This window comes from Erinaceus europaeus, chromosome 17 (genome assembly GCF_950295315.1).
Source record: "Erinaceus europaeus chromosome 17, mEriEur2.1, whole genome shotgun sequence".
Lineage (NCBI taxonomy): Eukaryota > Metazoa > Chordata > Mammalia > Eulipotyphla > Erinaceidae > Erinaceus > Erinaceus europaeus.
This window is the reverse complement of record NC_080178.1, coordinates 49,656,407-49,682,305: the sequence shown is the minus strand read 5'-3', so window position 1 is coordinate 49,682,305 and position 25,899 is coordinate 49,656,407. Positions and strand designations below refer to the sequence as shown.

At 42.8% G+C, this 25,899-nt stretch overlaps 1 long non-coding RNA gene across 1 annotated transcript; it reads right to left on the bottom strand.

Moving 5' to 3' along the window:
- Positions 1-952: 952 nt before the first annotated feature.
- LOC132534061 (uncharacterized) lies at positions 953-6,851 on the bottom strand. Its single transcript, XR_009545765.1, has 3 exons — positions 6,814-6,851; positions 2,178-2,257; positions 953-1,765 (listed from the first exon to the last, which is right to left on the bottom strand). It is a non-coding gene; the product is annotated as an uncharacterized LOC132534061 (long non-coding RNA).
- Between the last annotated feature and the right edge of the window lie 19,048 nt (positions 6,852-25,899).

The following is a 25,899-nucleotide window of genomic DNA, read 5'->3' as shown; positions in this document are numbered from 1 at the left end:
ATGCAGGGACACCATGTGAAGGCATGGATGGAAACATCTAATATCCCTGAATCAAGATAAGACTCAAACTACACTTAGTACAGTGTAATCCCCACACTCCACAAAAGACCAGCATGTTACCTTTTGGTCCCTGTTTTTGTAAAGACAGTCTTATTAGGCTCCACTGAGATAGGCAATATTATGGGAACAATATTTCCAGTTGCTGGAATGGGTTTTTGACCTGGAGGTCTAGGTAGAAAGTTGTCTGCGGAATAAGAGATAGAGTTAAGTTTCCTTTCAGTCGTTTCCTTTGAGGCTTTAATGGTCATAGATACAATGAAGAGAGAAAATTACAATAGGAACATATAACACATTCTTACTCTACACCAACTGTGCTAAGTGCTTAATATAATGCATAATGGGCCAGGGAGATCGCATAGTGGTTATGCCAAAGACTTTTTTGTGTCTGATGCTCTGAAATCACAGGTTCAATCCCTGGCAGAGAGACACAGAGACAGATACAGAGAGAGAGAGAAAGGAAGAAAATGAAAGGAAAAGATTGCATAAATAACAACTTAAGATAACAAATAGTATCTCTTTATGAAAGGAACAGTCCTCAAAACATTGTCTGGCAACTTCTAGCTATCTCTAGTAACTTAGAAAAAATAAATAAAACCTTTGTTATTTCTACATATGTTTCAACCAAAGTCACATCAGCTACAGACATGAGAATCCTACTATTTTCTATTAAGCCATATAAGACAGTTGTAAAACTCATACTCAGAATATATATATGGAACATGTTACATGCAGCTCACTTGATGTATTTCTGTTACCTACCTAGGCCACTCCACTCCCCCGGTAGCCATATGAACTTGAGTCTTTTAAGTTGTATAGAGACAGCAAAGAGTCTTAGTTGAGAATCTCATGGATTTTAGTTAAGGTGTGATAGAAAATTCTAGAAGAGCTCTTCTTTTTTTGTTTTTATTGTTGTAGTTGTTGTTGATCCCATTGTTGTTGGACAGGACAGAGAGAAATGGAGAGAGGAGGGGAAGACCAAGAAGGGGAGAGAAAGATAGACACCTGCAGTCCAGTTTCACCGTTTGTGAAGCAATTCCCCTGCAGGTGGGGAGCCGGGGGCTCGAACCGGGATCCTTACACTAGTCCTTGTGCTTAGCCACCTGCGCTTAACCCGCTGTGCTACCGCCTGACTCCCTAGAAGAGCTGTTTCTTAGAAGAGCATATTTCTTGGGAGTCGGGCAATAGCGCAGCCGGTTAAATGCAGATTGCACAAAACACAAGGACGGGTATAAGTATCCTGGTTCAAGCCCCTGGCTCCCCACTTGCAGAGGAGTCCCTTCACAAGCAGTGAAGTAGGTTTGCAGGTGTCTGCCTTTCTCTCCCCCTCTCTGTCTTCCCCTCCTTTCTCCATTTCTCTGTCCTATCCAAGAAGGACATCAATGACAATAACAACTACAACAACAATAAAAAACAGGCAACAAAAGGGAAAATAAATAATTATAAAATTTAAAAAAAAAAGAAAATTCTAGAAGACCAGTTTCTTAGAAGAACACATTTCTTATAACTCTAATGGTACTGATTTTCGGCACAGGAGTTGCTCAGCAACAATGCCCTGCTGCTTAGCAGAAAAGAGAAGACAGCTAAAATCTTTGGCTTACCTTGCACATCATCTTTGTCTGACTTCATTCTTAACACGGATTTCCTCAGTTTAGGTTGTTCAATTTTTTCCAGTGTTTCATTATTTCCTTTTAATTCAAATTCAATTCTAGGAATGGACCAAAATGTTTGCCTGCTCACTGGATCTGAATAAGATACTAGGAGAATTCTCAGTTCTGAGCAGCACCCCAGCCAGCATGATAATACTGAAATAAACCTACTTCTCTTCCATGAGTGAGTGCCTGGACTTTGTTATGCAGAAGTCACAGACTGAAGACTCTTTTCTTTTTTAGCCTGAGTCTGACTGTGACCTGCCTCTTCTAAACTGAGGTCTCAAAAGTACTCCGGGGGGCGGGGGGGGAAGGAGGGGATGCCTCTGGGTTTTGGTTTCAGTTTGAATGTGTCTTTTCTAGTTCTGTCACCAGATTCAGTACAGGGCTGTCAGAGTGGTATGTGGTTGGCAGAGAGTTTGGGAGGCCAGAGTTGATAGGTCCATGGAACCTATGGGGCAAGGCACTCACCTGGGGAAGGAAAGAACACAGTTTGGATTTCTCTTCGAAGTTTTGATGTTTGCTATAGTTGAATTGACATTTTGAGTTTTCTGGAAAATAGGGAGAGAGGAGATTTATACCTGGTCTACATTCCAGGACATAGATGACTCAAAGGCTCCCTGGAAGCAATGCTACTGGAAGGCTGGCTTGTTGGGTGCTCAGTGACTAAAGCCTCAAGCTTACCGTCCATTTAATAACGATCTCCCTACTCTTCTCCCAGATCCAGCTTTCTAGTCCCTTTTCCAACTATTACACCATTTCCCCAGACAATAACCTGTGTCCACCTGCATATTACCTGTTAGGTTCAGGCAAAAATGAACCCCTTGGATAAACCTAAAATAGACCTGCTTTTTCCAAAATAGAGACCCCAAATCTTCATCTGCAATATCCTTGCCTTTAGGTTCATGATTAGTCAAGAATATGTTCAGCTTTCTATATTAACTCTTTTTCAGCCACCAGGTTCCAGATGATACCATGATGCCAACCGACTTCCCTGGACAGACGACTCTACCTGGAGCCACACCTATCTCAGATCTCTGCCCCACTAGGGAAAGAGAGAGACAGGCTGGGAATATGGATTGACCAGCCAATGCCAATGTTCAGTGGGGAAGCAATTACAGAAGCCAGACCTTCCACTTTCTGTACCTCATAATGATCCTGAGTCCATACTCTCAGAGGGATAAAGAATAGGGAAGTTCGTTCCCTATTTCCTATTATACTTACTGCCAAGATATCCTTATCAAAGCAAGGACTGCAAAAGCTCAATAAGGGCAAGAGACTAGCATACTTTAACAATGACTCTTTGTCACTATCAGGCCACCCCAGCATGCTTCACTTCAGACTGTGTCCAGAGACTTCAGGTGTGGGACAACAACCCTTCAGCTTCATCACTCAGGTAAGACCTTTCCTTTCATAGTATTCTCTAATTCCATTCCAGGTGGTCCACTCCCCAATAAAGTCCCCAATCCTAGATATAGACCAGATCCCCTGAGATAAAGCACATGTTCACATGTGTCCATAAACCAGGGAAAAATATACACCTGAAAGCAGAAGTACACAAGAGTCTGCAGTGAGTACCCCCCCAACACCTCATCTGCACTATTCCAGCCTTTAAGTCCATGATTGTTCAACAATTTGTTCGGCTTTGTATGTTAACTCTCTTTTTAGTTACCAGGTTCCAGATGCCAGAATGATGCCGACCAGACTTCCCTGGACTGAAGTCTCCACCAATGTGACCTGAATCCCACTTCCCCAGAGACCAACCCTACTAGGGAAAGAGAGAGGCAGACTGGGAGTATGGATCGACCAGTCAGCACCCATGGTCAGCAGGGAAGCAATTACAGAAGCCAGACCTTCCACCTTCTGCAACCCACAATGACCCTGGGTCCATACTCCCAGAGGGATAGAGAATAGGAAAGCTATCAGGGGAGGAGATGGGTTATGGAGATCGGGTGGTGGGAATTGTGCGCAGTTGTACCTCTATTATCCTACAGTTCTGTTAATGTCTCCTTTCATAAATAAAAAAATAAAGCTAGAAAAATGAATATAACTAAAATATGCCCATTAGATATCCACAGAATGGAGACCAACCCCAACTCTTCATCTGTACCACTCAAGCCTTTAGGTTCATAATCAGTCAACAACATGTTTGTCTTTATATGTTAACTCTCTTTTCAGCCACCAGGATGCAGATGCTAGCATGATGCCACCAGACTTCCCTGGACAGATAACCCCACCAATGTGTCCTGGAGCTCTGATCCCTCAGAATCCCACAGCCAAAATCATAGTCAATGGTGAAAAACTGTAAGCATTTCCACACATATCAGGTATTAGACAGGGCTGCCTACTATCACCATTACTATTCAACATAGTGTTGGAAGTTTTTGCCCTAGCATTCAAGCAGGAGCAAGGAATTAAAGGCATACAGATTGGAAGAGAAGACATCAAACTCTCCCTATTTGCAGATGACATGATAGTATACATAGATAAGCCTAGGAAATCCAGCAAGAAGCTTTAGGAAATCATCAAGCAATACAGTAAGGTGTCAGGCTGCAAAATTAACATTCAAATTCAGTGGCATTCTTCTATGCAAACACTACGTTAGAAGAAGAAAAATTGAGAAATCAGTTCTTTTTACTACAACAACAACAAACAATAAAATGTCTAGGAATAAACCTAACCAAAGAAGTGAAAGGCTTGTATACTAAAAAGTATGAGTCACTAATCAAGGAAATTGAAAAAAGGCACAAAGAAGTGGAAAGATAATTCCATGTTTATGGGTTGGAAGAATTATCATTATTAAAGTGAATATACTACCCAAGGCCATATACAAATTTAATGCTATCCCCATCAAGAATTCAAACACATTTTGTAGGAGAATAGAACAAATTCTACAAATGTTTATCTGGAACCAGAAAAGACCTAGAATTGTCAACAATAATCTTAAGATAGAACAGAACTGGAGGGATCATACTCCCTGATCTCAAATTCTTTTATGGTGCCATTGTAATCAAACATGCTTGGTAATGGAACATGAATAGACACACTACCCAGTGGAATAGAACCAAGAACCCAGAAGAAAGCCCCTACACATTGGACATCTAATTTTTGACAAAGGTGCCCAGACTATTAAAGGGGAAAGCAGAGTCTCTTCAACAAATGGTGTTGGAAAAATGGGTTGAAACATGCAGAGGAATGAATGTGAATCACAAAACACAAAAGTAAATTCTAAATGGATCAGGGACTTAGATGTTAGAGCAGAACCTATCAGATACTCAGAGGAAAATATTGGCAGAACTCTTTTCCATATAAATATTAAAGACATCTTCAATGAAATGAATCCAGTTACAAAGTAGACTAAGGCAAATATACACCTATCGGACTTCATCAAATTAAAAAGCTTCTGCACAGCAAAAGAAACCAATACCCAAACCAAGAGATCCCTCACAGAATGGGAGAAGATCGTCACATGCCATGCATCAAACAAGAGGCTAATAACCAAAATATATAAAGAGCTTACCAGCCTCAACCACAAGAAAACAAATGACGCCATCCAAAAATGGGGAGAAGACATAGACAGAATATTCACCACAGAAGAGATCCAAAAGACCAAGAAACAAATTAAAAAATGCTCCAAGTTTTTGACTGTCAGAGAAATGCAAATAAAGACAACCGTTAGATACCACTTCGCTCCTATGAAAATGTCATACATCAGAAAAGGTAGCAGCAACAAATGCTACAAGGTTGTGGGGTCAAAAGAACCCCCCTGCGCTGCTGTTCCTTGGTGCAACCTCTATGGAGAACAGTCTGGAGAACTTCCAGAAGGCTAGAAATGGACCTACCCTATGATCCTGCAATTCCTCTCCTGGAGATATATCCTAAGGAACCCAACATGCCCATCCAAAAAAGATGTGTGTATACCTATGTTCTTGGCAGCACAATTTGTAATAGCCAAAACCTGGAAGCAACAAAGGTGTCCAATAACAGTTGAGTGGCTGAGCAAGTTGTGGTCTATAAACACAATGGAGTACTACTCAGGTTTTAAAAATGGTGATTTTACCGTTTTCAGCCCATATTGGATGGATCTTGAAGAAACCATGTTAAGTGAAATAAGTCAAAAACAGAAGGATGAATATGGATGATCCCACTCTCAGGCAGAAGCTTAAAAACAAGATCAGAAAACACAAGTAGAAATTGAACTGGAGTTGGTATATTGCATTGGATCAACCTTCTCATGGTGCATCCCGTGAGTACCCATTTATTGGGGAAACTGACGATCCTTCCTAGCCGACTGAATCCACATTGGATCCCAGTCACTTTCAAAGCCAGCAACAAGCAGACATCAGGCTCAACCTGACGCTGTTGACTGGCTACGGAAGAAGGGCAAACGCTAGAAGAAGAATGTAAAAGATTCCGTGGTGCAGTGGTGGTTGAGTACAGGTCCAAAAAGGATGACAGAGAACCAGGTGGGGATTTTATTGTTATGTGGAAAACTGAGAAATGTTATGCATGTACAAACTATTGTATTTACTGTTGAATGTAAAACATTAATTCCCCAAGAAAAATAATCAAAAAGAAATTATGTGTGTGAGATACTTTTATCTATTTTTATATTTATTTATTCTCTTTTTTATTGCCCCTGTTGTTTTATTGTTGTAGTTATTGTAGTTATTGAAGTCTTTGTTTTTGGGTAGGACAGAGAAAAATGGAGAGAGGAGGGGAAGATGGAGAGGGGGAGAGAATCATAGACACCTGCAGACCTGCTTCACTGCTTGTGAATCGACTCTCCTACAGGTGGGGAGCCAGGGGCTGAAACCAGGATCCTTATGCCAGTTCTTGTGCTTTGGGTCAACTGTACTCAGCCTGCTGCACAACTTCCCAACTCCCAATAAGATACTTTTAAACCATATTTTTCCCCTGGCCTTGGCTCAGACCTTCAGATTGTTTTGTCCTTCTGACTATTTTATCTGAGTAAGACACTTAGAATCAAGCACTTCTTTGCCCATGGGGCACTTGTCATCTAAGACAGACCAACAACTGAAGGATGACACCTCTGTAGACAACAGAGAACTGTAAGAAACAGAAACAATTAGAAGGTCAATATTACCTTTGCAATATCTTTCTCCAGATTGCCACTTGTATTCACTGCAGACAAGAAGTCCTGAAAAAATTTCATTTTTACTTTGTCATTTTCAATTGTAAGGATACCGATTCCTTGGAAAGTAAATTCAACTTTCTTTCGTGTGCAGATTGATCGAGATAAGAGCTGCAGAGTTTCTTTAATGCATCCTTCGACTGTGTCCCTGCTATAATGCCCCGCTATGGCAACCATGATAAAATTCAGTGGTACAACGGGGATATCCCCTGGAAGAGAAAAGGACAGTTGTGTGCGGGAAAGACAGTGAGCGGATGGCAGATACTCAGAAGTAACTGTCTCTCTTTTAATGGGAAGGCTTAGCCAGTAAAGGGACTTACCAGGTGTGTGGATTTTAGTTTGTCGTAGTCCGTGTAGCTGCAATAGCTTCTCTGACATGATAAAGATCGGTATCTGGATAGAGCTAAACCTGTTCCCAGCATCTAGTTTTTGCCACATAAAAGTAAATGTCCCAAAAGCAGGTATGTAGATCCCCTAGAAATGCAGCAAAAAGAAGGTGGGAAGAAAAGATGCTGACTTCTCTGAAGGGATAATAAAGAAGAATCCTGAGAGAATTTTAGACTCAAAGTTTTCACATGATTCTTGCATAAAATATAACCAATTAGAAGGCTATGATATATTTTTTCTTTTTAAAAAAATTATTGGGGAATTAATGTTTCACATTCAACAGTAAATATAATAGTTTGTACATGCATAACATTTCCCATTTTTCCATATAATAATACAACCCCCATTAAGTCCTCTGTCATCCTTCTTGGATCTGTATTCTCCCCATCCACCCACTCTAGAGTCTTTTACTTTTGTGCAATGCACCCATTCCAGTTCAGGTTCTACTTGTGTTTTCCTTTCTAATCTTGATTTTTAACTTCTTCCTGAGAGTGCAATCAACCCACATTCATCCTTCTGTTTCTGACTTACTTCACTTAACATGAATTTTTCAAGGTCCATCCAAGATCAGCTGAAAAAGGTGAAGTCACCATTTTTATAGCTAAGTAGTATTATATATATATATATATATATATATATATATATATATATATATATATATATGCCACAGCTTGCTCAGCCACTAATCTATTGTTGGACACCTGGGTTGCTTCCAGGTTTTGGCTATTACAAATTGTTCTGCCAAAAACATATGTGTACACAGATATTTTAGATGGGTATGTTGGGTTCCTTAGAATATATCCCCAGGAGAGGAATTGCAAGATCATAGAGTAGGTCCATTTCTAGCTCAAAGGCTATAATATTAAGAGAAGCTATAGGGATGCCATAGTTGCATATATATATATATATATATATATATATATATATATATATATATATATATGGAGAGAGAGAGAGACAGAGACAGAGAGAGGTGAGAGAGCATGATACCAGAGCACCACACCAGCACAGTCAGTGCCAGGCTTCACACTCAAGATCTCAGGCATGTGTGCAGGGTCTGTGCTCTACTGCCTTGTCACCTTCCTAAGTCCTACCTTTTGCAGCCTCAGCTGTCGTAGAATAAAGTCACAAACATAGCTCCATATCACAGAGACTTCTGAAATTCAAAGAAAACAAAAACATAATTTTATTTATGTAAGTGCCCCTGTCACTATCCAAATTCAAATGGAAAACACTCTGTCAAATAGCAAGTCATTCTCAGCTAGGAACAGACAGAAAATAAGGTCCTTCCTGAAAGTCTGTTTCCCTGATTGTTTAACTTTACCCCTGCTAAGCTCTGTAAATATGTAAGAAATAGCACATCATGATGTGTGCTCGAAGAAAGTCTTTCTGGAATAAAGCAAACTCTCACTCAATTCATTGGAATATTTCCTCCACCCCCAAACCACTACCCGAGACAGAGATACCATAGTCTTTCACTTCCAGTATGTGGAGGTTATACACAGTCTTTCTGATGTCCGAGGAAGGAAGCACAGGTTGTTCAAGGAGAACTAGTAATTGCTCTTATGGACATTGGAGACAAACTTGGTGGTGGAAACCTACCCCAAAACATATGCTATGATAAGCCAAGTACTAAAGGTAAGTAAGTCAAATACTAAGATTTTTGCCCTATCCTCTAAAACATGGTCTAAATCATAGCTAATCAATGTATTAAAACTAATCAGGGCATGTGAGGGCAATCTGGCTGTGACATCTGTCACCCCATTGATTGTCAGGTTGATTTGGCTGATCTGGCTGGCTAGGCGGGTGTCACCTTCCTCCCTCACCACTCCATGTGTGATCCTCCCAATGTCCTGCACTCGGTCGAGGAGGATGGCCTTCCCTAAGTAGAAGTGACTGGTCTTTGGTTGAGGGCAGAAGAGTAGCTGTGCTCCCCTGCTAGAACCTCCAAACAAGCTCTGAATCTGATCATTTATTTCCTCTATCCTGTCATATTTTCATCACCAAAGAATTCTCCTCCTAGAAGCTAAGCACAAAAGAGATCCTCCAACCTATTCCAACTTGTACCCACCAAGTTAAAATTTTCATCATGATCAAATATACATAGGAATAAAACAGAATCTCACTATTTGGATCTAAGGGAGCCCTTTCCAAGTTAGTGCGTCAAAATCACTGTCTTTCACATAGATTTGTGGCAGGCAGCTCAGATTTCAGGAAACACATCTATTCAAAAAGAAAATGACCTAGTTGGGACCCAGAGAAACAGTATTTCTTGCAACCAAATGCGAGTAGAAAGGCTTGTGAGAGCTAAATTGGAAATGTAAGAGTCATGTTTCTTCATCTGGATACTATACAAATCCACTGTGTGGTTTTGCTTTTAAGAATCTAGTAGATGTTCTAATAAGAGCAACATTAAATTCCTTTGACCTGATATTTCCTACTTCTCATTGAAGACAGAGAACACATGCACAGTATTCACTCTCAGAAGTTTTTCTTTTTCTTTTTTTTTCCTCCAGGGCTGTTGGAGCTTAGTACCTACACTATGAACCCATTGCCCCTGGACACCTTTTTTTTCTTTTCTTGGATAGGACAGAGAGAAACTGAGAGGAGAAAATACTGCAGAGAGGAGAAAGGTAGGCACCTGCAGACCTGCTTCACCACTTGTGAATAGACTCCCCTGCTCATGGGGAACCAAGGGGTTGAAATGGTATGATTGTGCAGCTCCTTGCAGTTTGCACTATGTGCACATAAGCCGGTGAGCTACCGCTTGCCCCCCTCTAGAATAGTTTCAGGCCTCTGCAATTCAGTTGGTATAGATTTAGAAACCTTACAGACTTGATTTCGAACTAGTTTTTCTGATGACCCAATATGTCAGTGTGTCAGAGAATTGGAATATGACTTTTATATTTAAAAATACTTCTCTACCCTTCAACCAATGAGGCTTTTGCAGCAGTCACTGACACTGTTACCTTGCCAACAAGCTCACCGAGCCTGCATCCACTGTGCCCTGGAGATGAGGGCTTGTGGCATCAAAGGCTGGCTTTGTGGCATCATTCTCTCTTGGGATTCCCTATGTCTCTCTGCCATTTCTTTTCAGTTCCCTCAGCAGGTTCACTTGCTCAGTTTTGACATCAGTGCTGGAGCTTGTTGAGGTCTAGCCCCACATTCTCTTTTTTCCCTCCATGCCCTCTGCTTACATCATGCCCAGGACCTTGCCAACCATCACTATGCAGATCTCTGCCAAAGGCAAATTCAGAAGCCTAGGTTCCCTCCTGTCAACCCCCTACCACCAACATACACACAATCACCTTTTGACTTCCTACCTGAATATCCCACAATCGATATGCTTCGATTGGAGAAATAAATAGCACAATGGTTATACAAAAAGACTCAAGCCTGAAGCTCTGAGGTGCAAGGGTCAATTCCCAGCACAACCATAAGCCTGCAAAGGTCAGTGCTCTGGGAAAAACCACACACAACTCACTCAAAACTAGAATCGGGCTTCCATTAAATCTTGTTTTCGATTCAGGTTTTTGCTCTCGACGAATAGCATCATCACTTGATTCACTTGCATAGACCCGAGCTCAAAAGCTGCTTGGAAAGTTCCTCTCTGCTTTATCCTGTCGTGTACTCCATCAACGTAACCAATAGATTTTCATGTCCCACTGGACTTTGAGTCTGTCCACGTTCTACACTTCATTCTACCAATTCATGCCAGTTGCCATCCTTTCTCTCTTAGATAACTCTGAAAGGAAACAATTGTTCCACGTTAGGTCATCCATTGTTGCCTAAGTGGCGCACATGCTTCACTAGTGCGTGGCCTTTTCATTTTCCTGATTAAAGTTTAAAACACAAGGAGGGGTGGGGAGGGGGAACCCTATGAGGAACAGAATAAGTAGAGAGAAAGAGACAGAACCAGAGAACCATTCTGGCACATAGGATGCCTTGGCATTATTCTCAAGACCTCAAGCTTGAAAATCCAACAAATTGAGTTAGCAAAATGCTTCCTTGGACAATGAAGTACTTTGCATGTGTGCTATCCAGGTCCAAGCCCAGCCTCTAACTCCTTAAATGAAATTTTGTTCTTGTGAGCTTTTGCACTCTCTATGCAAAAGTATAACAAATACACGAGAGTTCAACATCTTATCCACTGTGCCACCACCTGAGCTGTCACTTAGATCACTCTTAAAGGCACTCCCGACCTCCACTTAATTCTCCACACTACCACCTGAGCCAGTGTTTCCCAGCACAGATCTTGGGGGTTCATTCCTCTTCTACCCCCTCATTAGGATTATCCTCAATGCCAACCTATGTGATGTGACTGACAGTGCCCCAAATAACATGACTTTTCCCTCTCATTAAACAGACACTTTGGCTGCGTGTCATGCACCCAGTTAAGTGCACATAGTTTTTTGTGCAAGGACCTGTGCAAGGACCTGAGTTTGAGTCCTGGCTCTCCACCAGCAGTGCGGATGTTTTACAAACAATGAAACAGGACTACAGGTGACTATCTTTCTCTCTCCCTACTCTCTAAATTCTGCTGTCTTAAAAGGAAAATATGGCTGCCAAGAGTGCTGACTTTGTATTACCAACACGACACCCCAACTATAACCTTGGTGGGAAAAAAATCACATACTTCCATGCCCAGTCAGACAGCAGCCATAGTGTTGTCATTCACCTCCTTTCACACACTGTCCACCCACCCTCAGTCAAGTGTGTTTGTTCTCCTTGTTCCCTCTACCAAAGAAAATCCTCCCCTCCTGCTCCACTGATCCTGATTCTCACTTCACATCTCCCCCTTCTCTAGTCAACATTGAAACATACCCCACCCTCACCCTCTGTAAAAGTCTTCCTTGTAGTTCAGATCCTGGAACATGATGGCAGAGTACCTAGTGGGGGTTGTATTGTTATGTGGAAAAATTGAGAAATGTTATTCATCTACAAACTATTGTATTTACTGTTAACTGGAAAACATTAATCCCCCAATAAGGAAATTTTAAAAAATAGCATTCCTAGTAACCATACAAATTACAGCTCACACTCACTGTACATGTGTGTTTATATCTGTGCTTACTGGGTTTTGTGTATCTCCCCCTACTAGGTTATAAATTAAAAAAAAAAAAGTTTGACTTTGATCAGTTCCCCAGTACCCAGCACACAGCCATACACTTGGAGGTGCTGGGAAATGTCCACCTTTATGACCTGGGACCTGGCATCCAGGCTGACCTTTGTCACATACTGGTCTCCCCAACAGTGCCCACGTTTTTTTTTTTTTCACAGTTCACAAATGTCATTTTTTTTCTTTATTGGGGAATTAGTGTTTTACATTCAACAGTAAATACAATCGTTTTTACATGCATAACATTGCCCAGCTTCCCATATAACAATACAAGCCTTTATGACCTGGGGACTGGCAGTCAGGGTGGCCTTTGTGACATAATCATCTCCCAGGCAACCTGACCTCTAGCCAAATGGCTTGGTGGAAGGAATACTAGCAGAAATCAGAAAGAAATCAAGAAAAAAAATGAGAAATTTGCCCAGGCATAGATTTCTTAAGACACATAACATCGGGAGTCGGACTGTAGCGCAGTGGCTTAAAGGGGTGTAGCAGGTCAGCTGCAGCTATCTATCTTTCTCCTCTCTCAATTTCTCTGTGTCCTATCCAACAACTATGACATTAATAGCAACAACAATAACAATAAAACAAGAACAACAAAAGGAAATAAGTAAATAAATATTTTTAAAATAATTTTTAAAAAGAAGACCCATAAAACCATTACCTGTTATGTTTCATTTCAGAATTTGTTTGGGGGGAAAAAATAACAGATGTTTAGTAAGAAATGTTTTAACTATAATTTAATGGAAATATGAAAACTGGGAAAGTAATTAAATGTCCAACAGAGGAAGATGACTTCCAGTGAACCAAAACACCATAGCTCTCCTGTTCCTGACAGCAGAATAAAGTTCTTATAAAAATATGGAAGTCGAATAGATGCCAAGGAAGGGAAAGAAGAGATGCCTCTTCCTGGTTTATCTCACATCATTTAGTGAGAGTCTGGGCAAGAGCCCAGTGACTTAATGGTAATGGTGGTGCCATTCATGAGGCACCTGTTTTGCCAAGAGCTCAGCACCCCCCTGGGGTTCACTTTCAAACAAGCCTAGAAAGTCTTCTAGGAGATGCTGCTCTGGTCCTCTCCCAAACATTAAGCAGCTCTTTTTACGTTCACCCCCACTTACTTTCCAACAGAGGGGGAAAACAGAGAGAAAGTGCAAGAGAAACTGAAGAGATAACCTGCAGCACTGCTCCACTGCTCCTAAAAATCTCCACCCTCTGAAGGTGGGAACTGGGGCCTTGAACCTGGGCCCTCCTCACCCCAGTTTCTTAACACAAGCCCAGGATTCAGGGATGCCACCGGCCGTCTTTTCCTGGCCAGGAAGCTTGGAGGTGGCTGTGGTGAGTGGCATTTATTGGGCACAGACTTGTTGCCAGTATACAGATCATATCAGATTTTGGGGCACCCCAGGCTGTCAGAGTGTGGGTTCCCCCTACCCGCCCCCCAGCCCCACCAGCCTGCCCATGGAGAGGAACACAGAGGGGTGGGTGGTGTCCTTACCATCCCGGCTCAGCCGAGCTAGGGTGTGCAGCTTGTTCTTATTCATGTGCTGTCGCCAGATGGTCAACTCTTCTGCAGTGGCACCCATGGCGGCAGAAGGGCCGAGGCCTGTCTTGTCCGCAGGGCGCATGGTTTCCACCCTCCCCACGGAGGTGGGCGGTGGGGCTCGCCCACCAAGGCAGGCACTGGGGTTGTCTGACTTCTGGCTGTGCCTCCAAATTACACTAAAACTGAATGGGCAATTTGATTTTTTTTTTTTTAATATAGGGCAAAGGCTCTTCCTAGACTCCCCTCCACACCCTCTGGGCTCAGTATTTAGGGCAAGAGTGCCAGAAGGGCAGTGCTACAATGGAGCTGGGTTCCTGCCCTCCTACACTCTCAGGATTCAGAGAGAAAATGTGGGCAACCTGCCGAAGGGGCGTGGCCAGGCAAGCAAGCAACAAAGAACAAAGGCTCAGAGGTCATCACCTGGGCCCCCAGCCCCCACCCCGTTGCTAGAATGCTGCTGTCAGATCTGCTCCACAGGTTGTCATTCTGGCTTTCTCTGTTGAAGGTTTTTCCCCCTTTCATACTTTTTTATTTCATTTTAATTTTTATGTTTTCACTTATTGGGGGATTAATGTTTTACATTCCATAGTAAATACAATAGCTTGTACATGCATAACATTTCTCAGTTACATTTCTCAGTTTTACACATTACAATACAACCCCCACTAGGTCCTCTGTCATCCTTTTCCAGGACCTGTACTCTACCACTCACCCACCCCATAATCTTTTACTTTGGTGCAATACACAAACTCCAGTTTAGGTTGACTTTTTTTTTAATGTTCTGTTCTTAACCTAAAAAATGAGTTTATAGCTGGGATGAACCTTTTTCAGTATTATCATCATCAGTGATCTGATAGTGGCTGACAAGATGATAAGATTACAAGGGTATAGTTGCACATTACACCCACCACCAGAGTTATGTGACACCCTACCCCCACCACAAAATAACCATAGTTCTCACAAAGTTTTTTTTGTTTTGTTTTGTTTCTGGTGTTATTGCTGGGGCTTGGTGCCTCCACCAGTCCTAGAGGTTTTTGTGCCCCCCCCCTTTTTGTTGCCCTTGTTGTTTTATCATCCTTGTGGTTATTATTGTTGTTATTGACATCGTTGTTGCTGGATAGGAAAGAGAGAAATGGAGAGAGGAGGGGAAGACAGAGAGGAAGAGAGAAAGGTAGACACCTGCAGACCTGCTTCACCACTTGTCAAGCAGCCCCCTGTAGGTGAATACCATGGGGTTAAAACCAGGATGCTTACACTGGTCCTTGTGCTTCAGGTCATGTGTGCTGCCACCTGACCCACCTCACAAAGTCTTAGAGACAATTTGGTTCCTCTTACCACCCACCCCCTTCACCTGTCTTCTCCTTTCTTCATTCTCCTTCATTATTTATCATTTCTCCTCCTCTTTTCCCCCTCCCTTCCATCCCTTACCCCCTCCTTTGCTAAGTTTGTGTTTCAACCCTCTATATTCCACACATGAGCAAAACCAAATGGTAGCTGCCTTTCACTCCCTTATTTCACTCAGCATCATCACCTCCAATGGTCTTTTTTTAAATTACAAAGCAGTATTTGTCTCATCGCACTTGACACTTCTTTATCCAGTTGCCCCTCCATTCCCTTACCTGCCCCACCATCCTGCACTGTTGTTTTTCACACTCTTCACTGCTAGCTATGACTTCTCACACCTTAAACACAGTCATGTATACCTTGTTGTTGGTATGCATGAGACCCCTTATGTTTCATTTGGTTTAAATCCCCCCTGCTTAACACTATTCTATTTACATAACCACTTCATTCTATTTACATAACCACTGTTAACAAGTACCACCCTCCCTCCAGGGCATTTGTGGTTCAGTGATAGGATTCTCGCCTGCTCCACCCCCTCCTTGTCACACTCTGATTTTCGCCAGTCACTTTTCTCTCCACCCTCTCTATGTCACATCCTGTTTCCACACTACTTGGCAAGTATATATAAAGACAGCATTGTGAGTTGTACTGTACTGTACTTTGAGTTTAACTTAGCTCGTCTTAGTGCTGCGTCCTGCATGAATAAAGAGATACTGCCTACAGCTCAACCATGAGTCCCTGGTCGTCTGTTACCCGCCCGTGAAGCCAGCCTGGCGAAAACAACATAACCCGTCGAAAACAACACCTTGCCGAAGGCAAGAACTAGAACTTCATCAGTAATAGAAACAGCTGCTCCGGGGAGCTGGGCAGTAGTGCAGCAGTTTAAATGCACATGGCGCAAAACCCAAGGGCCAGAGTAAGGATCCTGATTCAAGCCCTAGCTCCCCACCTGCTGGAGGTAATTTCCTAAGTGTTGAATCAGGTCTCCAGGTGTCTATCTTTCTCTCCCACTCTCTGTATTCCCCTCCTCCCTCCATTTCTCTCTATCCTATGCAACAACATCAACAACAACAGCTATGCCAACAAAAACAACTACAACAAGCACAACAATAAGGGAAACAAAATGGGGAAAATAGCCTCCCGTGGATTCGTAATGCAGGCAGTAACTCTGGAGGAAAAAAAAAAGAAAGAAACAACTGTTCCATCCTGCTCCCCAGTCTGTCCCAACAGAGACTAGAGACTAGTTGGACTCTACTCGGGGTGCAGAACACACAGGCTTCAGTCCACAGCAAAGCTAGGGCACCCAGGCTATTTCCCTGCCAACAATCTGCTCTGCAAAAAACAGGAGAAAAGTTCAGTGGGAACAATGCCAAACTTATATGCCAGGTGGTACAAAGTTAACTATGAAGTTTGTTCCCTGGCATAAGTATACTGTGCAAGCCTGTATAAGTCTTTGAGGAAAGATACACTAAAGTGTTGGCTGTGATTGTTTGGGAACCATGTGACATCGTATGTGAAGGGGGAGGAAGAGTTCAGGGAATTATTTTGCTTATTTTTCTCTCTTATTTATGTTAGCGAGCATAAATCAAACCACCATCCACTGTAAGGAAGCAAAGATGTTTATTGACGAATTGCAATCCGGGCCGAGATGGTGACTGGTGTTAGTCTACCAAGCTCGACCCCGAACAGGGCTCAAACCATACAATTTATAGGAATTCAGACTACACTCAGGGAGGGGGAGCACATCACCTTATCAACCTACATCCAATAACAGGCTATAGCAAACACAAGATCCAATCATTTCAAACTTAGCAAAAGCATGATCCATTCAAAGCAAAGCGCGGGCTATTTTCAAATATAGTAAGATCACACAACCAATAGAATTCAACCAGGCAGGGTTGCCACATCCTCCTGCCATGGGCTATGACCACCCATCCGGTAGACAGCACACCACAAAGTCTGTGCAAAGGTCCTGATAAGGCTTGTCCCCATGCAGGGTCCTTCGAACAACTTACAAGACAATGGGTGGCCTTCACTGATTAGGTCCTGATAAGGCTTGTCCCCAGGCAGGGTCCTTCGAACAATGGGTGGCCTTCACTGATTAGGTCCTGCTTATTCAAGGGGGAAGGGGCAAGGAATTTTCCACCTCATACTACAAGCAACTCATACTAAAAGCACTTAACAAACAACTGCATAAAAAGGGAATTTCAAGGCTACTGCCTTTTACATTCCCCACTTGTCTTAGCCGAGAATCAAATCTTTGATTCATCTTCATCTTTTTTTCTTTTGGGTCAGTGGGATCAGCAACTGTCCTCTTCAAAGGAGTGTGATGAATCTAGTGGCACTTTCCGGCAACCTTTGCAGCAGTTGGTGTACTCAGGATCACAATATAAGGTCTTTCTCACTGGGTGTGCCTTGTGGAGCAGGCAGCAGGTGACAGGGTCCTTCCCAAAGGCTTGTAGCACAGCACTCTAATTGTCCTGCAATATAGTCTGGAGATCTGTAAGAACTTGGTAACAGTTGTGGGATAGATCAGAGACAAGAGCATCACAGATCATGACAGCAGCAGTCTGCCAAAAAACATTTCAAAGGGAGACAGTTTGTTTACAATGGGAGACAGTGTACTCTCAGAAGGGCCTGAGCCAGGAGTGATACCCATCCCCTGCCAGTTTCAAGGGTTAATTTAGTTAAAGTCTCCTTTAAGGTCTAATTTATCTCTCTACCTGCCCAGGGATATGGGGCTCGTTAGCATAATGAAATTTCCAATTTGTTCCCATTTCTCGGGCCACTAACTGAGACACAAAAACAGTGAATGTCTGCTTACCAGAACCAATGGTGAGAGGGAACTCTCCACCTGGGCACTGTTTTATCTAAAATTTTCTTGCTCACCATCTATGCCCCCTCAGACTTTATTGGTTAAACCTCTACCCAACTTGAAAATGTGTCTATAAATATCAGCAAGTACTTATACCCAAAAGTCTCTGATTTTACTTCTGTAAAATCTATTTAGTCTCTAGTCCTAATCTCTTGCCCATCTTATTTCTCCTTACTGTATCCAGGGTCCTTTGGAAGCAGGGAGCCTAGTAGAATCAATGTCAAGGCTGGCCCTGCTTGTTGTGTAGCTGCACAAGTGGCTTCATCTGCCCTCTAGTTTCTTTTCTGATGTCCGGAACAATGGGTCACGGCTGCTTCTTGCAGGGTCCATGCGGCCTCCAGTAGGTTCTTTTGCTGGATCATCTTCCCGATGGGAGTCAGGAATCTTCTCTCCCCACATGCTCCATGCACACGCCATGTAGCAAAGGCATACCTCTTGGCAGTCATGCTTTTGTAGGGAGCCTCAGGATCCGTCTCCAACATCAGGGTGGCAGGGTTCAGGCTGGTGGCAGCACTGAATTTCACCCATGGCTGGTCTAGGAACAGAACTTGGTAGCAGGTTAGGTGGGCATTGGACTTGCCCCAGTGATGGCTTGTCTGCTTTCCTTACCAGCTGTGCCACAGGTGCTATTGTCCTCAGGCATTTTGTCCATCCAGCAGCCACAGGGTCCAATATTTGACAAATAGGCAATGGGTCTGTGCCATGGCCTAAGTTTTTGGGTCAGCACTCCCCGGCTTATGCCTTTAAGTTCATCCACCAGCAGTCTAAATGGCTTGTTGATAAAACAGCCTTTCTTCCAGTGTCCTTTTTCTTTGCAGTAACATCACTGATCTTTCTCTACCCTTAGCCCCTATTTTCTGACTTTCCTTTTCCCTCTGGGCACTGCCCCAACTTTATCTTTCTTTCTTTCTTCCTTTCTTTCTTTCCAAAGTCTAATGTCAAAACATTTACCAACTTCTTAAAAACCCTCTGAGCAATCTCTCAGCTTTTCTTTAAAATCTTTCTGTCTTCTGTAACTTTTTTCTAACACCTGGGGCAGATTTGAGCAACAAAAGGCCCAGTTTAGTGTCATTCTATTTACCTTAGAGAAATTTGTGGGCCATTTTACTGCCTCTTGGAGACCCCCTAAGAGAACCTGGCAGTATGATTGAAAGGGTATCACTGCCGTACTCGTACATTTGTAACCAGTAAGACATACACAAAACCAGATTAAGAGCTTACCAAAACTGACAATCTAATGACCAGAATTTGCCTATACATCTCTATGTAATTTTAGAAGGTCTTTTTAACAAACAGATATACCAGTATAGTATATAAAGTCAATATCTAATGTGTTGACATAATAAAATGATCACCATTTTTTAGCATTATTTTAAACTGCTTGGACAATTTAAGCACAATATCAAAACAGTTTTTGTTAAGATCTTTACTCATCACAAAGCTATCATGAATAAGTGTAGATATAAAACTCTTAATAGATTTTACCCCTTAGAACTCTAATATGGCAACTTAAAGGGCTAAAATAAACCTCATAACTTAAATATTTAAAATAATAATTTTGTTAAATCAGGATTTGCCAAAACAAATCTATCAGACCAAAAATACCATTTGTCAAGAATAAATCTCTGACAGTGTCTTAAAACAAACCAGATAATTTTTAAAAGCAGAAAGATATAAAACCAGAGCAAAAGCCTCAGGCTAGAAAATCATTAATATAACCACTGTGTTATTTTTCACTCACCTAAGCCAGTTCTACTTCTTTAGTTGAGAAGGTATTTTAAAACGTTTACATGTCAATAACCTTCCTGCCATTTTTCACACAAGAGATAGAGACACATCTTCAGTGTGTGATACCTAACTTGAGAGACTCTGTTTGAATTTTAAAGAGCATACATTTAAAAGTTATTTTTTTAACCTCCTGTAGCAATTTCCATAACCAGGATCTCTAAACCAAATTCAGTTTAACTAAATTTTTCTTTAAACTTTAAACAAACTCTAATTACTTAGAGAGTTAACACATACTAGTGACTTCTCAAAGCATTTTCAATGTCAGACAAATGCCAAATTTGCTGTGGACCAATATCTATAAAATAGATAATTTGCATATCAATTTGGAGAAGATGAATTGTCACATTAAATACTCAAGACTTTAAATCTTTAGCTGTCTTAGCAAATGAATTTTTTACCCTTATATTACCACATAAGAACTGTATTGAAAACTCTTTTTTTTAAGAACTTTGATAAGAATGCAGCTTTAAAGTTACTTACACTTTTAACCTTAAGATTAACATTTTTAGGCCACAAAAACAAACCTAAAACACACATATAAACATGTAAGACATCTCATAGCCACCTTTTTATCATTTATATATCTGGGCTGATTGTTTAAGGGAAAAGAGCAGCTTTTAACCAGTACAGACACATCTTAGCAACATACCTGGTCAAACACAAATTTAGATCTGCACTCACACAATTTTTCAAGATGAAACATCTCACATTTATATACTAAGATTTTTCTTTTTATCCAATAGCTCCTAGGACAACCTTAACTAGCCCTAAAAAAACAAGGAAGAAGAAACAAATTCTTTCAGCTTCTCTCCACGAGGAGCCCAAGAGGACCAAGGACAGTTTTCAGACAGCTCCAGTCAGCTCCGGGGGCATGGGTAAAGCCACACACATGCTAGCACTATCACCCATCTGCACCCATGGGCCAGTCCCAGGTCACAGCCACACCGAGGCAGGGCGGGGTGTCGCCCCTGCACTAGAGCTGCTGCCTGGCCTGGCTCCAGGCCCCTGCTGTGACCAGCCAGCCTGACTCCTGTGAGGGCAGGGCGGGGTGGCACCCTCAGGGTCCTGCCTGGACTAGCCTGAGGACATGATTCTGCTACTCAGGCTTAAAAGAGAGACAAAGACAAGGCAAAATTCAGCTGGCAACTTCAGGCCGGAACCAAATCTGGTCCCGTCGCTCTGAGATGATTTCTTAATGTTGACCAAAAAGACACAGGGACACAAAAAAGCACAGAAACACATCTTACATTGAAGGTGAGCCTCTCTGAGGAACAAAAAGTCATGAGTTTATATTTATGCACTCCTACCCCCAAACTATGAGTAACCAGGTCCAGTGGGGTAGATGCCGCCTGGCCCATTCCTGCAAAGTGAAAGTAAGTGAACACGAAACACAGACTGACAAACAGACAAGACACACACAGACAGACAAGCGCGCTTAACAAATGTCCAGACAATATCTAACACCCCAGATTTCACGGGTTCTTTTTATACTTTTTCTTACAGCCAGCTGGCACACCATTTTCTCATTCTCACACACTTTTTCCCTATCAACCCAAAGGGTGTCCACTTGGGACCTTCTTCCCTTTTTAGGTTGCAAGTAGTTTTTATTAATGGAGACTCCAGTTTTTCTAAAATTTTTTAACCTTTAACCTCCTGTGGTACCGTAACACAAAATAAGGGAAGGAGACAAACAAAAAGACAAACCGCAAATGCTGCGAGACCAACAAGGCAGATTGTAAGTGGGGAAAAGGAACTGACATCTGACGGATGTCAGGCACACAACGATGCTCGCCTGGCCGGGCCCCTCGCGGGACCTTAAGGGGTCTTAGCTTAGGGGTGACCGTATGATCCCCAGTCTAGGTCTCAACTACATTGAGAACCCCCACTTAGCTGAAACGACCCCACGGACACGCAGGTTAGAGCCCACTCAAGCCCCGTAGCTTTTCAGGCCGTGAGGCACATAACATTCACACACACGCAGCAGACCATCCATTCAGTCAAGATTGGGCAATTACCATTCCAGCCACCGCTACTAAGGAATATTGCCAGTTAGGCCTTCGGGAATCACCAGAGAGTAGCTCTGGCCAGACCCCCTCAGCTGCACTATCAAGCTCAGCCTTTTCGCGAATTGCCAAAGGGTGAGAGAAAGAAAAAAGACAGACAGAGAGTGGCCACACAAGACAAATCGCGGTCAGGGAGTGAACTATCTCTCAAGTCCTATTACCACCCTGCCTAACCGGGGCTGTCGGATCTTCTTCCAGATCCCTAGGGTGTCGATCCTCTTTCAGATTCGTCACCAGTCTGACCTGCCCCAACGGCCTGGAAGTCGTCACTTCTCAGCACCGCGGTCTGGGATTACACCGCGGCGTCCCGCAATCCACAGACCCTCAGGCCCCGCGGGGACGTGCACCAAAAATCAGGCCTGATCTACCAGTCCTCCGGAGGCACAAAACTGAAAACAAAATGGTACCGCACAAAATTTAGGCCTAACTTACCGGCGCCGGGCAGGGCTTCCAAGGCCTCTGAGGGTCCGGACCCGGGATGGGGTGTCCTCAGGAATTCCCATCTGAGGGATCTCGCTGGAGCCTCCAAATGTTAGCGAGCATAAATCAAACCACCATCCACTGTAAGGAAGCAAAGATGTTTATTGACGAATTGCAATCCGGGCCGAGATGGTGACTGGTGTTAGTCTACCAAGCTCGACCCCGAACAGGGCTCAAACCATACAATTTATAGGAATTCAGACTACACTCAGGGAGGGGGAGCACATCACCTTATCAACCTACATCCAATAACAGGCTATAGCAAACACAAGATCCAATCATTTCAAACTTAGCAAAAGCATGATCCATTCAAAGCAAAGCGCGGGCTATTTTCAAATATAGTAAGATCACACAACCAATAGAATTCAACCAGGCAGGGTTGCCACATCCTCCTGCCATGGGCTATGACCACCCATCCGGTAGACAGCACACCACAAAGTCTGTGCAAAGGTCCTGATAAGGCTTGTCCCCATGCAGGGTCCTTCAAACAACTTACAAGACAATGGGTGGCCTTCACTGATTAGGTCCTGATAAGGCTTGTCCCCAGGCAGGGTCCTTCGAACAATGGGTGGCCTTCACTGATTAGGTCCTGCTTATTCAAGGGGGAAGGGGCAAGGAATTTTCCACCTCATACTACAAGCAACTCATACTAAAAGCACTTAACAAACAACTGCATAAAAAGGGAATTTCAAGGCTACTGCCTTTTACAATTTACTGATCACCAAGAGTATGGGTTACTTTTCAAGTAGTCCAAGAGTTGGTCAAGGTAAGAAACACACAGAGTAAAGTGCAGGGAGAGTATAGGGATTTAAGCAAACAGACAGAAATGAACTGGGTCAGAGTTTTCTAAGCTGCCTCAATGCACATATGCTTTTCTGCAAGCTCTGACTTGCATTGCAAAACCCACATGACAGTCACTTTTTCATTCAGATCCCTCAGCAGCCACACAACCCAAAGACTCACACTCTGAATAAAGACAGTCTGGGGATGTATCTGAAAGAGAAGACATTTACAATGCGCTCACTTTTGTAATATTCAAAACCTGCCAGAAAGTTAACCCATGTCTACTGAGCATATATTAGCTTTTACCAGGCACTTGGCTGGTTGCTAAGATACAAGAGGCAAGATGGTGAGGCAGAGACAAAACCCTCCATGCAAGAGGTAGACAATTCATTTATTCCCCACTTGACACATATTTATTGAAGAAAAAATAATATAGTGAAGGAAAAAACGGGAGCACTTAATATCTCAAGGAGTGGTGGGTAAAGCAGGGGAGCACAGGGCCTGCAAACATGAGGTCCTGAGGTCAATTACTCAGAACAGTGATCTTTCTCTCTCATTAATAAATAAATCTTTTAAAAAAAGTTGAGGAATGTGGGAGAAAGGCATTGGCACATACAGTAGAATGCACACATTAATATGCACAAGAACCCAAGTTCAAGCCCCAGTCCTTACCTGCAGGAGAATGTAAAACTTTTTTAAAAAAAACTCTTGGGTGGGGCAAATAGCATAATTGTTATGCAAACAGACTCTCAAGAGAGAGGCTCCAAAGTCCCAGGTTCATTCTCCACACCACCATAAACCAGAGCTGAGCAGTGCTCTGGTGAAATATATATATATATATATAAAAAAATTCTCTTCAATATTAGCTATTTTAACTTAAATTTCTTGTCATTCTTTCCTGTTAAAATATTTCCAGGATCAATAAATATATTTTCTGTAGCATGTATTTATTAATGAACATCAAATAATATAACTTTATGAACTTCTGCATTATATTAATCCTTGCATATTAAATCAGTGTATATAGTACACAGAAAATACATTTAATTATCATATATGGCATAGAACTTGCTTTCAAACCACTCATTAGGAAGTAACTCTTATAACTACCCTTTAGTTTGGTTTTCTTCATGGTCTGGTCTTCTTCTTCTTCTAGCGTTTGCCCTTCTTTCGAAGCCAGTCAACAGCGTCAGGTTGCGCCTGATGTAAAGTTTCGAGACCTCCTTTGAATCTGGAGAGGTGGCAGTTGTTGACTATGTGGGTCATAGTCTGTCTGGAGCCGCAGGGGCAGTTCGGGTCTCTGGCTCCCCAGCGATGGAACATAGCGGCGCACCGGCCATGGCCTGTTCAATAGCAATTAAGGAGGGCCCAATCATAACGTGCTAGGTCAAAGCCGGGTTGACGCTTGCAGGGGTCTGTGATGAGGTGTTTGGTATTTACCTCAGCTGACTGCCAACTCTGTTTCCAAGAGTCTGGAACAGAGAAGTTCAGTGTAGGTGGAGGGGACCAGATTGGGTGACCAGACTTCAAGCTTTGGACAGGGTGGGTGAAGATATCCACGTATATTGGCAGGTCTGGTCGAGCGAAGACGTGGGAAATGAACTTAGATGATGGCACATCCCGACGAATATCTGTTGGGGCAATGTTGCTAAGAACTGGCAGCCATGGAACTGGGGTGGAACGGATGGTTCCAGAAATTAACCTCATGGAGGAATATAATCTGGAATCAACCAAGTGGACATGGGGGCTACAGAAGCATACTGGGGCACAGTATTCTGCAGTGGAATAGCATAATGCCAGAGATGATGATCGTAGTGTGAAAGCGCTCGTGCCCCATGAGGAGCTGGCCAGTCTTGCAATGATGTTATTCCTTGCGCCCACCTTTGTTGCAGTTTTTATGAGATGTTCGTGAAATGACAGAGTGCGATCGAGAGTAATGCCAAGATAGACTGGCTGGGCTTCATGACGGATTCTCGTATCGGCAAGCTGCACATTAAGCTCACGCGAGGCCGAGGCATGGTGTAAATGGAAAACAGATGATACCGTTTTTGCAGTGCTAGGATTAGTCGCCATTTTTTACAGTAATCAGATATCAGAGAAATGTCTTTCATGAGTGTTTCCTCGAGGATGTCAAACTTGGATTCCTGAGTTGCACAGCAGATGTCATCGGCGTAGATGAACTTCCTTGAAGAAGTTTCTGGGAGGTCATTGATGTAAATATTAAATAGCGTAGGAGCCAGAACAGAGCCCTGGGGGAGGCCACTTGAGACAAGTCTCCATCTGCTAGACTTGTCACCCAGATGCACCCGGAATCTTCTGTTTTGGAGAAGAAACGATATAGTGTTGGCCACCCATGGAGGCAGGCATCTTGAGATCTTGACTAGGAGACCACGGTGCCAGACCGTGTCATAGGCTGCTGTGAGATCAACAAAGACAGCCCCCGTCTTTAACTTCTTCTAGAATCCAATTTCAATGTAAGTTGAGAGGGCCAGGGCTTGTTGGCAGGTAGATCTTCTGGGCGGAAACCAGCTTGGGCGGGTGATAGGAATTTCTCTGTAAGAGGAGAAATACGTGACAGAAGCAGCCTCTCAAGGAGTTTGTAACACACGGAGAGGAGAGAAATTGGTCTATAGCTGGCGGTCAGTGTTGGGTCTTT